General features: G+C 43.0%; 1 protein-coding gene and 1 pseudogene across 6 annotated transcripts in view; both read right to left on the bottom strand.

The window, feature by feature from the left end:
* TMEM108 (transmembrane protein 108) overlaps window positions 1-16,860 on the bottom strand; it is a 325,972-nt gene that overhangs the window by 99,014 nt on the left and 210,098 nt on the right. The gene's annotated exons all lie outside the window — the stretch shown is intronic.
* LOC111768529 (U4 spliceosomal RNA) lies at window positions 16,529-16,651 on the bottom strand (annotated as a pseudogene).

Genomic DNA, 16,860 nt, shown 5'->3' with positions numbered 1-16,860 from the left:
CTGTCTCCTATTATATTTCTAGTGGACAGCACTGCTTTAGAGAATATCTAAGAGTAAAACTCCTTTTTACAGTTAGGCAAACCGGATGAGAAAGTGACTTGGGTCATGTGGGCAGTTAGTTGTTGAGTCTGAGCATCCCTCAGTCTCCTGACTCCTGGCCTAACGCTCTTTCCATTTACCCTTTAAAAGACCAAATTCCAGGGGCCAGCCCAGTGGCTAGTGGTTAAGTTCGTACACTTCAATTCAGCGGCCCAGGCTTTGCTGGTTTGGATCCTGGGTGTGGATCTACGCACCACTTATCAAGCCATGCTGTGACGCAGGTGTCCCACATATAAAATAGAGGAAGATGGGCACAGATGTTAGCTCAGGGCCAATCTTCCTCAGCAAAAAGATGAGGATTGGTGGTGGTGGATGTTAGCTCAGGGCTAATCTTCCTAAAAAAAAAAAGGACCAATTTCCAGCATGAAAATTGTCAAATGATGAGTCTCTCAACAGTCTTTGGGCTCTATACTTGGCACTGGAATTCTAAGGCTGTTTTCAGAGTCTGATTGAGTATTTGCGGTTGTTGCTAACAGAAGTAGGAAAATCAAGCACCAACTTGGAACCAGTGGTTTCAGGCATAACAAGATGATACTTACAGAAGCAAATGAGTTCCACTAGTTTCATCTGATGAGATACTTCTCAAGTTCAGAAGAGGAGAGTCTGAGCGCCCTGCCTAACAGGCAGTGCAGTTTCACTCGGAGACCTGGGTCAGAGGTAAGCTCCTTCATCAACTGTTGGAAATGGGTCAGGGATGGAAAGCCATGCCCGGCAGGGAGGGTGGGGGATATGTCTTACTCTGTCGTTGACAAACGGTACAAAGGTCCACTACTTTCAGAAAGCTCTCCTCCTAGACACAAGGTATTCAGTGATAAGATCCTAGTTGTCTGAGGGAATGGTAAGCATTGCGGCAGTGGGAAGGGAGTCATTTGGTCAGCAATAATCACAACTCCCCAACAGGAGGCAGTGGGGAAGGACTTGCCCATCAGCATACACTGTATTTAGCTAAACTTAGGGAGAAACAAATCTCCAAGGGGAGCAGAACAAAGAAGTTTGGGGGACAAAACAAAGCCACTAGTTAAGTGGAAGTCACCCCGTGAAAGTAGATGCAGACTCCAAGCCGGGTCCAGGAAGATCTCGGGGGCTGCCATTTGCAGGCACTGTGCATTCAGAAGTGGCCTGGGACTCTCCCATCAGTCTAGAAGGAAAGGTTCAAGGCCAAGAGAAAGAAGGAAGGGAGCCCATGAGATATCAAAAGCCTATGAGACCGTCATCACAAAAGCTAAATGAAAGTCAGAGCCTCATGCTCAGCATCCTGGAATGACCCAGAGCCACATGAGAAGGGTCCGGTAGCTGGGGAGGCTGCTGTAATTCAAAGCTATGGAGGTGCGTGTTGCACGGGTAATTTTGGCTCTTGAGAGCATCATTCACAGTACTCACTCATCCACACGAACTAGCTGGCTGTCTGGGAAGCACTGGGGTGGGGGGAACTTGGCTGAGGAGTCACCCGGCGCTGAGTTTCAACTCCGACTTAACTCTGAAAAAGTTACTTCATCTCGCTGAGCCCCAACTTCTTGACTAGTAAAATAGACAAGAAAATAGGCCCCAGACGAGGTTCTGTCAGGTGTAAATGAGACGTGGGTAAAGAGCTTGAAGAGCAGCTATTCGAAATGTCTGGCCCTACTTTTACACCCGACCCTAAGTTCTTTCTCACAGAGTGGGAGCGAGCTGTCCATCTCTCCTCCCCAGCCTTCAGCCCTCCCCTTCTCTCCTAAACAGCATCACAGAAACTTGAGAATCTACTACTACCTGTTGCAAATGGAAGAAACGGAACATCCTGAAATGGAGCATTTTGCCATTTAACTGATTTAATGAGTCAGAAATTGCCCACTTAAAAAAATTGTTAAAAACACAGCGTATGATTTACAGCTTGGCTAATTAAAACCTGCAGTCCTTCCAACACCCGGCCAGGACCCACACTATCACAGCTACCACAGAGGAGACTCTTCAGAGCTCAGGGAGAGAAATCCTTTGAAGTAAGTACCACTCCCACCTCCTGCTCCCAGTACTTCTTACTGCGGGGGCAAGAAAGGCAAGGAAGGTGCTGGAAGCAGATGCAGTGTTCAGTTGGCTCTCTAGGAAATATTAGCTGTAATTTTCAAGTGATGGACAAAATCCAGGCTTCTGATAAATGAACAAAAGAACGACAGTCTAATAGTCTGGATAGCACTGTGCGTACTTGACAAGGGAAAAAAAGACAGTTACTATTCATTCCATTAGGCAGACACTCTTTTATCCATGAGAAAATATATACATATTTAACTTTTCTACCTTTATGTCTCTCTCTAGACTAGAGTTATTAACCTGGGGCTCACGGATGGGCTAAAAAGGGCTCATAAACCCATTAAAAATTAAGTGCAAAGTTCACGAGAAGGTTTCCACAAAGAGGTTTCTAATCTCTTCTCAGAGGGCTTTGTCACCCATCCCCAAACACACACACAATGATGAACTACTGCTCTGGAAAGTACCAGAGTCCAGTCCACTCTTGGCTCCTAACGGATTCTTTTGCTTTAGGCAAAGTCACATTAACTTTGTGGGTCTCAATGTGCTACTGACATGCGGGGCTGGGTGAGTCCTCATTGGGTAAGACTGTTTCATTAATTCCAGTATGTTTAGCATCCCTGACACCTGTCCATTAAACGCCAGTATCATCCCCTAGTCATTGTGACAACCAAAAATGATCACACACATTTCCGAATCCCCCTTAGAGGGCAGTACCTCCCCTGGTTGAGAAGCCTCAATTCACCTTCCCAGCTTCTCTTTCTTCATCAGGAAAATGAGGGAGGCGGGCCAGATGATCTTTAGGGGCCCTTCTGCTCCATCACTCAGTAACATCCCATACACATTCCTTTGTCTGAGCGTCACACTTGTTCCTATTCACCCCACTATGCTGACACATGTGTTCCTTGGAGGGACCTGCAAGGTACCTTAAAAAGTGCAAAACCGTGGCCTTGTCCTAGCCTTGGCTCTGCCTGCGATTAGCTCTGTGACTTTGGGTGGTCCTGGAGCCTCTCTAGGCTTCAATGTCCACCCTGCAATGGCCATTCCATTAAACAGGATGAGTTGATTTCGATGGTCAGTTCAGCTCTAAAGTTGGATGATTCTATGCAGTAATGAGAATAGGGTCTATGGGATTTCTTGCACTTCAAGGAAGTTCCTAGAAGTTTCCTTTCAGATATTATAATAAATCCCTCTTTGGAAAAAAATGTATGTATGGTGTCCCTACGAGGCTGAGTTAGAGGCAGAGGACCCAGCATGCTCCTTCAGTGCCCTGAGTGTTAGACGACACAAATCAGATGTCTAATAAAAAAGACAGAGATAGTCCTAGAGGAGGGAACATCCTGGTTGGTCTTTTTTTTTTTTTTTTGTGAGGAAGATTGGCCCTGAGCTAACATCTATTGCCAATCTTTCTCTATTTTGTATGTGGGATGCTGCCACAGCATGGCTTGATGAGTGGTGCATAGGTCCATACCAGGCATCTGAACCTGTGAACGCTGGGATGCTGAAGAGGAGCACGCAAACTGAACCACTACACCACGGGGCTGGCCCCTGGTTGTCCTTATTAATGAGAATCTGGGACTCCGATGGCCTTATGGGAAACTGCGAGGCACCACACTCAGATGGTAACTCCACTCAGAGGCCTGCGTTAGCTCCTGAAGCAGAGTTAAGAGCTCACGACCTAATGTCAAGGTATTTTTATTATGAGGCATTAATTTTGCTAATAGCTGTTGGTTATTTGCTCACCTACTTACATCTTTACCAAGCATCTGAGGTCTTTGAAGACAGAGGTCGCTTAGGACTCATCTTTGCCTCCTTGGTGTACACCCAGCATGGAGCCTGGCACACAGTTGGGATTCAGATGAGTGAATGCAAGAAGGCAGGAATAAGGTCAGCCCATGGGCTAGAGAGGGTGAAATGATGAAAACAAGCTCGGCTTGCTTCTAGCCAGGGCTGGCTCAGGATCATCTGTAAATGCAGCCTACGAGCTTTGTCTCCTCTAACGCCCAGGAAAGTCAGAAGAGCGCCTGGTGCATTAATCACTCTCTCCCTGCAAATGAGACACTTCTGAACTCATGTACTAGCTGGGCGGTCCTGTGAAGCCAACGGAACCATACTCTATTCCTTCTCTCTCTCTCTCATCAACAGCATCTAATGGGCAGAAAGACCTACATTTTTCTCTAGAGATTTAACACCGTGTAAGAAATTACTTGCAAGCAATCACTCCTGAACTACTACATTTAAGTACTCCTACTGAAAAATGACAGCCATGTAAGAGGGAAGTTTGTGGGCCTTGTGAGAGATATTTTGAACACAGTAGTCAGTGGGTAAAAGAGAATATTTTCCAATGACAACATGAGGTGGTTGATTCAACTCCAGACAATCTGCCTCTACAGGGCTGTCAGCCCTGCCTATCTCCTGGTCCTCTTCCTGTTTCCTAGCTCTCCCCCTTCCACAGCAGAACTCTTGACCCTCTCCCCGAATCAATGAGCTCAATCTTCCCTAGTTTCTATAATGCTCCCTTTTGGCCCCTCGGGGCTGGTAAGGGGTGTATGGGGTGGGGGTAAGGGCAAGGCAAGACTGGCCAGATGTTGGGGTATGGTTTGTGGGTCCAGAGCTGGGTTGTGTGATCATTTGAAGTAACCAGGAGTGGTAAGAACCAAAGTGTCACAGGAAGTAGTATCCTGGGATGGTTCAAAGGTCAAAACAATGGTTGTAAAAAGCAGATGGCTTGGAAAGGGGCTTCAGCACCTCAATAATGCCATCAGCAATCCCCCTGCACAAGGTGCCCCAAAGAAGGTTGGGGCTGAGGTTATGACCCTTTTCCTGACAGAGCTGTGTGTTGATTTGGGGAGGGTGCAGAACTGGGGTGGGGGGTGGGGGAGGATTCTTCAACCAGGGAGAAAATCCCGGCAGCAGAAAATGGCTAAGACAACCAAGAAACAAAAGGCTTCAGCCACACTTGACTACCAAGGTCTTCTCAAGAGCAAAAATGTTCATAATACCTGCCTATTTTGGGGCAGGACTCAGAAAGTCCCTTCTTACGGATTAGGAATGGTAGCCTCCAATCTCCAGCCCAGCTCCACCACCCAAAAGCAGCAGGGGGTGGGGGAAACGGCACAGGCTTGAGAGGAAGAGCTGCATTCATTCGTGGTCCACATCTGCCTCTGCAAACTAGCTGTGTGACCTTGGGCAAGTCACAAACTCTCGGAGTTAATCTCCTTATCTCTAAACAAAGGCACTAAACAGGTTTCAAGGTCCTGTAGGATCTGAAATTTATTCAAATAATATTTTGTGAGTACCTACTATGTGCCAAGTACTTTCCAGTGCTAGGGATAAGCAGTAAACACAAAAGACTAAATGCAGCTTACATTCTAGTGGAGGGAGCATGGTAACAAAGATAAGTAAACTACATTGTAGTTTAGAAGCTGATCAGTATTATGGGATGAAACAGCGGAGTAGGGTAAGGAGTAGGGTAAGTAGGGTATGTAGGGTAAGGGTAAAGCTGGAGTTGGAGGTGGCAGAGAGGGTAAGTTGTAAATTCTCTGATATCTGAATGCCTTCCAAAGTATATCTTCTAAGGAATAGGGTTATGAAGCCTGTCAAGTTGATGGAATCATAAAGAAGAAAATGAGTTTATCTTTCACAAAACTAGGGAATGACTTTAATTAGCATCTCTTACCCCTACTATAGTTCATTTCCATGAGGAGAAGGTGGATCTTATTTCCAACACTCACTAAGGGTCTGAGTTGGGAGTCCTGACATGGAAGTCCCTGAAGCTGAGGAGCGGTGCCGCACTATCGAAAACTTCTCTACTCACAACTAGGGATCCCTGGAAATCCCACAGAAGGAGTTTACAGGTGACCAGGCAGCATAGAGAGCTACTACCTAAGGCTTTGTAAGTACCAGTAGCCTTAGATTTACTGGTCAGAGACCCGCCTAATCACTCTAAATAGCAACAAATAACTTCATATCATCATGAGAAGCCGACGACTCAAATGACTCAACAAATGATCAATAACTTGTTGGAAACCAGACTACCAGGGCCTGGAACACAGGAAGGAGTCAGTCAGAAGGGCCAAAGCGAAAGCACCAGTTTCCCTTTGTCTCTTCTGTATCTGGTCGCAACTCGAGGAAGCCATTTAATCTCTAGCAGCTCCTGGAGTTGGTGACCTCAATGCTCTTTGAAGAGTTTACCTAAAGTAGTTCCGTGTTATTAGCAGGGACAGCAGCTCATGCCTGAAGAAGAATGAGATTGGGGCTCATTCTTAGGTCTTAAATCATTAGCCACCAAAGCCGCTGAACTTGTTGCAAAACGAAACTCTCCCTCCTCCATGAATAACGTACTCTCATTGTACTAATGCTCGTTTATGAGTTTTTTGGAGGTTTCATTCATTCATCCAGCCATCCATCTACTCATCCATCCCTTGCTTCCCTCTCTTTATTTGCAGAACTAGCTAACATATTTATTTGAGTTCTGAGATCCAGAACAGATTCATTTATATAGTTTTCCTAATTGCAAAGATCTGGGTAGAAGAAGGAAGGACAAAGCAAAGACTGACACATGGCACATGATGACAGTTGGTGCTTGCCAGCCAGCAGACATCACACGATGCGCTTGTAATAACAAGTACAAAAGCCACTGGGTGGTGGCTCTCGTTGACCATAATTCAAGTAATGGATTTCCTGGCAGACATTTACTATATGAGGCCCAGTAGTTAATTGGCTACCAAATCTGATTCCAGAAAAGACAATGCCTGGAAAGGTCATCTGGAAATAAGGACATTTTCCAGAATGTGCATTATCTTGTAGCTTGTCAAAGCCCTGTTGATCATATTATTCCATTCCTCATGGCCTCTTTTCTGATAATTTAGGTATCTGTTCTTCAGACTCTGAAAGAAAACAAATAAGCTGGTTGGAAAATAATGTAAAGCCTTACAACAGGGAAGTATTTAGTAGGTTTCTTTTGCTGGCACCATTTATATGATTATGATTTATAATAAAAGAGAAAGCCTTCTTTTTATTAGATCGTATCATTAGTGACACTGTCCATATCCACAGGTCTCTGGATTTATTCTGTAGATTCAGGTAAAAATGTTTATGCTTTACAATAAGTGGAGCAAATATGACTTAGAAGTCAATCTTCTCTCTTCTTTTCTCCTCAACACTCATGTTCTAATTATTTCTACTGCTTCCTCTATAACAGTACTTCTCAAACTTTAGGACCATGTGACTCGGATTCTATTCAGTGTGTCCAGGGTGATGCCTGGATCCCTCACTTCTATAAGCTGTCAGGTGATACCAGTGCTACTTGGTCACGGACCACATTTTGAGAGCAAAGGTCTACATTTCCATACTACAACTGCCCTGATCTGGGTCCACATCAGATCTTTTGTGACAGCTCACTGGCCCTTCTGTTCCAAAACTCTTTCTCATACTGTCCCAGAGCGCTTTCTAAAACATAAGTCTGACACCATGAATTCTCTTCTTACTGTTCCTTCAGCGGCTCTGCGATGCCTACAGATGAAGTCTCAGCTCCTTAATGATGGCCTTTGGGCTCCTTCATGATTGGGCCCTGTACCTGGCCAGCTTCTTCTGCTACTCCCTATCTTCAGCTTGATGTCCTGTGTGGTAGCCACCTTCCATGATCTCCTCAATGATCCCTGCCTCAGCCACACTGTATAGTCCTCTCCCATGTTGCATACAGCTGAAATGTGTAATCACCAGAATTTTGTGTGACTTTCAAGATTAGGTCATAAAAGATATTTTGGCATTTGCCTTGCCCTCTCTTGAATCTCTGGGAGAAGACAGCTGTCAGGTCATGAGGACACCAGGGGAGGAGGCCTTAAGAAACTGAGGCCTCTTGCCAACAGCCATGTGAGTGAAACATTTCAGAAGCAGATTCTCCAGAAGTCTCCATCTTCAGATGACTGTAGCCCCAACTGATTCCTCGACTGCAACCAAATATGAAGCTTGAGCTAGAACCCTTCAACTAAGCCACTCCAAAATTCCTGACCCATAGAAACTGTGAGATAGCAAGTGTTGTTTTAAGCCACTAAGGTATGGGGTAATTTGTTGTGCAGCAATAGATGACCTCTCCTGCACACAGTATACAGTTTCCCACACAGTGCTGGCCCCTCTTCTGGGAAAATCTTTCATCTGGATAATTCCTATTCATCCTTTGAGACCCAGATCTCTAGATGCTTCCTCCAGAAAGCATTCATTAACCTCTTCCCTCAAGATTTGGCCAGATGCCTCTCCTCTGGGCTGCCATGATGCCCCGGGCATGTCTCCATCCCTGTATTTACTACAAGTCTAATCATTATCTACCTGTCTGACAGTCCCACTAGACCGTGAGCTCCTTAGAGGCAGAGACTATACCATTTCAGTATCCTCAGTGCCAATCACAATACCTGGCACACAGCAGGCAAAAATATATGTAGGAATGAACCAATGAATGAAGTTAACTGCCCTGGAGTCATGACTTCACAGCAACTATTATCTCTTTACCTTGGAAGTTCTTTAAGCATTTGCCACTACTTGCTTGACCTGCCATCTCACATGGGCCAGCTATGACTCAACCTTCTGACTACTTAAATTTCCAGTTTTTTATCACACCACTGATTCACTGACTTACTTCAGTGGCTCTTAATCAGGAGAACACATCAAAATCACCTGTGGAGATTTAAAAGAATATGTATACCTATTCCAGTCCTGCCCCCAAAGATTCTGATTCACTAGTAGTGAGGTAAACTCCAGACATGTATATTTTAAAAGTCTCCATAGGTGACTTCTCATACCAAAGTTGATACCGATTTATTGATGTTTAACCCACGTCCAAAAAGAATAGGTTTACCAGAACACACAATTACTAAAACAAAATAACAATAACAAAAACCCAAACTTAAATACAGGGAAGTATAGTGATAAGAACAAGCAATGATAAGGCTGGGTGGGGGATGAATATTAGACTAGAAAACCTAGGCTAGGGAAAAATGGCAGAAAGATATTTGGGGGCCAGCCCGGTGGCGCAGCAGTTAAGTTCACATGTTCCGCTTTGGCAGCACGGGATTCGCTGGTTCAGATCCCAGGTGCGGACATGGCACCACTTGGCAAGCCATGCTGTGGTAGGCATCCCACATATAGAGTAGAGGAAGATGGGCACGGATGTTAGCTCAGGGCCAGTCTTCCTCAGCAAAAAGAGGAGGATTGGCAGCAGATGTTAGCTCAGGGCTAATCTTCCTCAAGAAAAAAAAAAAGATATTTGAATAGATCACATGACTCTCAACATTTGAAAGAGGGAGCATATAAGTGTCAGTAAGGATAACTTTTTCCCTGGTATTGAATTATAAGAGCAATTTATCTCACAAGTCTTTACAGAAGAGGCATTAAACAACACAACGAATGGTGTCTTTAATACTTTTTTTAAAATAAAAAGTGCAGGAAACTTTTACATACAGCCACTTCCAAGAAAAGCCAAATGTTTAATGTTAAATTCTAGTACGGTGAAGGTATTCCTATGGACAGCCAAATAATAAAGTATGTAGCTTGCTTGTCATCTGCATTGATAGAAGAGAATTACAGAGTCTGGAAGAGAAAATGACATGAATATTCCGTTCATTTTTGATGGTCTCACTCAGGCTTTTTGCGGTAGCTCAACAGTAGGCATCTCTCTACTCCACATGTCCAAACTTGGGAGATTCTCCCAAAGCAGCTATGTTTCCCAAGGATGGACGGTGAAATGGAAAGCTGGTAGGCGTGGAATGAATGCTGGGAGCACTGGCTCACAAAGGTCCCCCCACACAGGGCTCAGAATCACTGCACTGCAGCCTCAGCAAATGACGCAAGGACAGGCACATCCCATCTGCAACGCTAGTGCTAGGAGGGCTGCACTGTCGCGCAGGCTCTAGCGATCACATCCAACTCAAAGCATGTGTTACATCTACCAACAGCTGGGAGTGCAAGGACAAATTTTTAAATGAATTATTTCAAAGCTTCAGCAGAGAACATCAAGCCTCAAAGACATACAGAATGTTAGAGGCAGGAAGAAGAAGCTGTCTGGAAACAGGAAGTTAAAAAAAAAAAAGCACACAATCAAAGGGTCCTGCCTTGCCTTTGTCTGGCTGTGACGATTTCCAGTGGATGCATACCAAACTGGTCCACCCAGGAATACCCAACCTTTGACTAATGGTCAACTGGTCAGTGAGGTATCAAACAGTTACCATCATACTCCTGGCTTTCCTTAAACACAAAGGGTGGCTCTGAGGGTCATGGAAAAGCTCTAGGACTACAGGTGCAGACTGGGAAGAGACTGGGGCCCCAGAATATTCCATTAATATTCCAGAAAACTTGCAAAAGTTGTACAGAATTTAGAAATATGCCTGCAAGTTCTGATTCACATGTGAAGAGATGTTCTAGCAGTGCTGTCCAACAGAACTTGCTGCAATGATGAAAATACTATCTATCTGCACTGTCTAATAGGGTGGCCCCTAGTTACATGTGGCTATTGAGAATTTAAGATTTTATTTAATTAATTTAAATTTAAATTGCCACATGTGTTTAAATGGCTATTATGCTGGACAGCACAATTCTGTAGTGTATGGACCAAACTGCCAACCGAGGCTCATGACTTTACCTGCTGGTGACTGGTATCCCCAAGCGAAGCTGTAAGTTCCATGGGCAACCTGGCCATGACTTGTGCGCCGGGAGTTCGGCAGCAGTCTCTGCCAAATCAACAGGGCCTCCCAAGCCAGTAGTGCCGACTTTAAGCGTGGGAGAGAGCAACCCCTCGGGCATTCTGGGTGTCTGGGAGCCATAAAAAATCAACTTGTCAAAAGAACTCTAGGAAATGAGGGCTGAGACACCAGGTTAAAAGTAGTACCTTACATCTGAATATCAAAGCAGCAGTAACATAACTCCATTCAGCAGGCACTGTGTTAAGTACTTTCCTTCTGTGGTAAATAATGGAACTTGATTTTCCCAACCTGGTTTCCATCCTCCTTCTAGCTGGAGAGGTTGAAAAGCTTAAAATCAGGTTTCCCAGCCTCCTGTGCGGAGCAGTGTTCCAGATGTGTACTCCATGCTTGTGGGAGACCTGGAGGGCAGGAGTGAGTGAGAAGCCGTGGTCCTGCTGCTATAGCTGCTGGCAGGTCAGCTCCTGTCTTCAGCATCGCAGCATCCTAGTCATTGCCTTGTTGGTGCTTAAAGAGGACTGTGGTGGTTCCTGAGGTCAGGCAGGAGCAGGTCCTGACCTCTGGACCGCTGCTGTAGTGGTATGTCCTTGGACCTGACAGTTCTTGATCTACTGTCCCAACTCTCCAGTGCTTCTGTAAGCACCAGAAGCATGCAGTCCCCCTCATATGCAATCCCTTGCTGCCTGAACTACCTAGAGCGATTTCTGCTTCCTGCACTGTTTTCCTGATGAACTCACCTGCAATATCTCATTTAGTCTCCTAAGCAACCCTCTAAGGTAGGTAACTTCACCATTGTCTGTTTTACAGATAACCATCAAGTCCAGTTCTGTCTGTGATAAGAACTTTGCACATTCATGATCTCACCTTTCTCTCCAAACAAATCTAGACCTGTATCATGGGCCCTTGCAGAAGCCAAGGCATGTGCTTAGAATAGCACTGCTTCTTTTTGTGATGAATTTGTACCCCAGAGAGGAACAGAATGTAATGGCAACTTGCAGAGGAAATAAAGTTATCCTGGCTAGAAAATGGTGGTGTCACCGGTGGACAAAAGTTCAGTCCCAAGCTAGCTGGCTTCCTGCTGTGAAAGTCACAGTTGCAAGTTCATAGAATGAATCTCTAACCACAGACAAGCAGCTACAAATGAGGTTCTTGCTCATGAGCAATCTGGACAAGAGAATGTGGATGGCTGAAGTAACCGATTACCAACCGGGAAAATAGCCTGCAGGATAGCTTTTTTTGGGTGAATCAATACTGTTCTCAGCTTCTCTGAAGTCAAGTACCTAAAGTCTTAAGACTTTTCTCCTCCAGATCCCTGGTACTCCATAACTCACTGATTATCCCTTAATAGGATGAGATACTGACCACTCCATGGACATATCAAATGATGGCTTTGAAATAATTTGTCTCAGGCTTGAGGGGAAGGAAGCAGTCATTTCTACCTGGCTGGACGCTGGCAGCAGATGCCCCATCCTCGCCCTCTAGCAGTGGTTGCATAGCCTGGAGAAGGACAGCATGACAGCCTGCCGTCTCCACTGCGCGCAAATGCAGCCTGCAAGCTTTGATGACACAGTTTGGGATTATCTGTGTCCTTCTCACTGCTCCATTGCTAACTTTGGGCCACCTGACTGTTTAAAAGTCCATCCTTTCAGAGGCTGGCACGAACAACAGAATTCAAACTCAACCCAGTGAATTTGACTTTTTAGTATCAGTAGAGTAAGTATTATCACTCCGAGAGCTTCTTTTCATCCTTCCAACAATTCAAATAGCAAAGATGTAGTGTTCAGGGATTTGGGGAAGGTCAAATTTTAAGAATCTCTGACATTCTATTTTTGTTTGGCTTTTTCTTATTCACCACAAAAATACTATATGGAATTCAGTCATTTTTGAATTTAAGTGAAAGAAACTATTACACCAAAACCCGTTGAAGGAGGTAAACACAAGATTATAAGCTACTCATAAAAAGCCAATAAATCGCTATCTGTTGTTGTTATCAGTATATCCTCTTTAACGTTTGTCTTTTAAAATAACAGAATAATCGTGATTTCATCTATGAACCAAGACACTTTCAGATCCATGAAGAAATTTCACTGCTACACTGTGAAGTCAGATTCTCCAAGAATTGAAATGACTTACTTTACTCTAACTGTAATTAGGATAGAACAGTAATGTAGTAAACAGTGCCATATATGGCATACCAGAGGAACTGATATGGCTTTTAAAGGCAGCAAACAGTCAAGCAATAATTTAGTTCAGATGACGTAAATTTTCCTTACTAATTACTTGCCTATGCATAAAATAGAATTCAGTTAATTTCTCACTTGGCACTCCAATTCATTCCCTCTAATTTACCACCATAGTATTTTTTTTTTTTGATTTGAGTTCATAATAGTTTACATCATTGTGAAATTTCAGTTGTACACTATTTCTTGTCTGTCACCACATTAAGTGCTCCCCTTCACCCCCTGAGCTCACCCCACCCCCACCCCCTTCCCCTGGTAACTACTGAATTGTTTTCTTTGTCCATGTGTTTGTTTATATTCCACATATGAGTGAAATCATCTTGGTGTTTGTCTTTCTCAGTCTGGCTTATTTCGCTTAGCATAACTCCCTCCAGGTCCATCCACGTTGTTGCAAACGGGATAATTTTGACTTTTTTTAGTATTCCATTGTGTGTATATATGTGGGTGTGTGTGTGTGTATATATATATACACACACACCACATCTTCTTTATCCAATCATCAGTCGATGGGCACTTTGATTGTTTTCACGTCTTGGCTATTGTGAATAGTGCTACACCAAACATAGGGGTGCACACGTTACTTTGGATTGTTGATTTCCAGTTGTTTGGGTAGATACCCAGTAGTGGGATAGCTGGATGATATGGTAGTTTTTTTAAAGATTGGCACTTGAGCTAACAACTGTTGCCAATCTTTTTTTATTTTTCTTGCCTTTTCTCCCCAAATCCCCCCAGTACATAGCTGGATATTTTAGTTGTGGGTCCTTCCAGTTGTGGTATGTGGGACGCCGCCTCAGCATGGCCTGGTGAGCGGTGCCATGTCCGCGCCCAGGACCCGAACCAGTGAAACCCTGGGCCGCTGAAGCGGAACATGCGAACTTAACCACTAGGCCACCAGGCCCGCCCCTATTTTTAGTTTTTTGAGGAATCTCCATACTGTTTTCCATAGTGGCTGCACCAGTTTGCATTCCCACCAGCAGTGTATGAGGCTTCCCTTCTCTCCACAACCTCTCCAACATTTGTTGGTTTTAGTCTTAGTGATTACAGCCATTTTAACAGGTATAAGGTGGTATCTTAGTGTAGTTTTGATTTGCAATTCCCTGACGATTAGTGATGTTGAACATGTTTTCATGTGTTTATTGGCCATCTGTATATCTTTTTTAAAAGATGTCTGTTCATATCCTCTGCCCATTTTTGATCAGGCTGTTTGTTTTTTCGTTGTTCAGTTATGTGAATTCCTTATATATTATGGAGATTAACCCCTTATCAGATATATGATTTGCAAATATTTTCTCCAAATTGGAGGATTGTCTTTTGGTTTTGATCCTAGTTTCTGTTGCCTTTCAGAAGCTCTTTAGTCTGATGAACTCCCACTTGTTTACTTTTTCTTTCGTTTCCCTTGTCTGAGAAGACATGGCATTCAAAAAGATCCTTTAAGTTTGATGTCAAAGAGTATACTACCTATATTATCTTCCAGGAGGTTTATGGTTTCAGGACTTATCTTCAAGTCTTTGATCCATTTTGAGTTTATTTTTGTGTATGGCATGAGATAATGGTCTACTTTCATTCTTTTGCATGTGGCTGTCCAGTCTTCCCAACACCATTTATTGAAGAGCTGTCTTTTCTCCATTGTATGTTCTTGGCACCTTTGTTGAAGATTTCTGGACTTTCAGTTCTGTTCCATTGATCTGTGTGTCTTTTTGTACCAGTACCATGCTGTTTTGATCACTATGGCTTTGTAGTACATCTTGATGCCTTCAGCTTCGTTTTTTCTTCTCAGGATTGCCTTAGCAATTCGGGGTCTTTGGGTGCCCATATGAATTTTAGGATTCTTTGCTCTATTTCCATGAAGAATGCCATTGGGATTCTGATTGGGATTGCACCAAATCTGTAGAATGCTTTGGGTAGTATGGACATTTTAACTATGTTTATTTTTCCAATCCATGTGCATGGAATCTCTTTCCATCTCTTTATGTCATTACATTATCTATTTCTTTCAATAATGTCTTACAGTTTTCATTATATAGGCCCTTCACCTCCTTAGTTAAATTTATTCCTAGGTGCTTTATTCTTTTTGCTGAGATTGTAAATGTAATTGCATTCTTGAGTTCTCTTTCTGTAAGTTCGGTATTAGAGTACAGAAATGCAACTGATTTTTGTAAGTTGATTTTGTACCCCACCACTTTACTGTAGTTGTTAATTATTTCTAATAGTTTTCCAATGGACTCTTTAGGGTTTTCTATATATAAGATCATGTCATCTGTAAACAGTGAGAGTTTTACTTCTTGACTCCCTATTTGGATTCCTTTTATTCCTTTCTCTTGCCTAATTGCTCTGGTCAAAACCTCCAGTACTATGTTGAATAAGAGTGGTGACAGTGGGCATCCTTGTCTTCTTCCTGTTCTCAGAGGGATGACATTCAGTTTTTCCCCATTGAGTATGATGTTGGCTATGGGTTTGTCATATACGGCCTTTATTATGTTGAGGAAATTTCCTTCTATCCCAATTTTGTTAAGAGTTTTTATCATAAATGGCTGTTGGATCTTGTCAGATGCTTTCTCTGCATCTATTGAGATGATCAGGTGGTTTTTATTCCTCATTTTGTTAATGTGGTGTATCACAGTGATTGATTTGCAGATGTTGAACCATCCCTGTGTCCCTGGAATAAATCCCACTTGATCATGATGTATGATCCTTTTGATGTATTGCTGTATTCAGATTGCCAATATTTTGTTGAGGATTTTTACATCTATGTTCATCAGTGATATTGGCCTGTAGTTTTCCTTTTTTGCGTCGTCCTCGTCAGGCTTTGGTATCAGAGTGATGTTGGCCTTGTACAATGTGTTAGGAAGCATTCCATCCTCCCTAATTTTTTGGGATAGCTTGAGAAGGATAGGTATTAAATCCTCTCTGAAAGTTTGGTAGAATTCCCCAGGGAACCGGTCTGGTCCTGGGCTTTTATTCTTTGGGATGCTTTTGATTACTGTTTCAATCTCTTTACTTGTGATTGGTCTATTCAGATTCTCTATTTCTTCTTGATTCAGCTTTAGGAGGTTATAAGAGTCTAAGAATTTATCCATTGCCTCTAGATTGCCCATCTTGTTGGCATATAGTTTTTTGTAGTATTCTCTTATAATCCATTGTATCTCTGTGGTATCCGTTGTTATTTCTCCTCTTTCATTTATAATTTTATTTATCTGAGCTTTCTCTCTTCTTTTCTTTGTAAGTCTGGCTAGGGGTTTGTCAATTTTATTTATCTTCTCAAAGAACCAGCTCTTTGTTTGATTGATTCTTTCTACTGCCTTTTTTGTTTCGATAGCATTTATTTCTGCTCTGATTTTTATTATTTCTCTACTTCTGCTGACTTTGGGCTTTGTTTGTTCTTCTTTTTCTAAATCACTTAGGTATAGTTTGAGATTGCGTATTTGGCATTTTTCTTGTTTGTTAAGGTGTGCCAGTAATGGAACGAATTTCCCTCTTAATACTGCTTTTGCTGCATCCCATATGAGTTGGTATAGTATGTTTTCATTTGTCTCTAGATATTTTTTGGGAAAAGTTTTCAATTAGCAATAATCGCACCTCAGATAAACCTCATTGGCTACGATACTGCCACTGCGCAAAGCTCCAGATATTTTTTGATTTCTCCTTTAATTTCTTCAATGATCCATTGCTTGTTCAATAGCACGTTGTTTAGTCTCCACATCTTTGTCCCCTTCTCAGCTTTTTTCTTGTAATTACTTTCTAGCTTTATAGCATTTGTGATCAGAAAAGATGCTTGTTATTATTTCAATGTTCTTAAATTTATTGAGGCTTGCCTTGTTTCCCAACATATG

The sequence above is a fragment of the Equus caballus genome, chromosome 16 (genome assembly GCF_041296265.1).
Source record: "Equus caballus isolate H_3958 breed thoroughbred chromosome 16, TB-T2T, whole genome shotgun sequence".
In the NCBI taxonomy this organism is placed as follows: domain Eukaryota; kingdom Metazoa; phylum Chordata; class Mammalia; order Perissodactyla; family Equidae; genus Equus; species Equus caballus.
The sequence above is the reverse complement of the archived record's forward strand: the minus strand, read 5'-3'. Positions and strand labels throughout refer to the sequence as shown.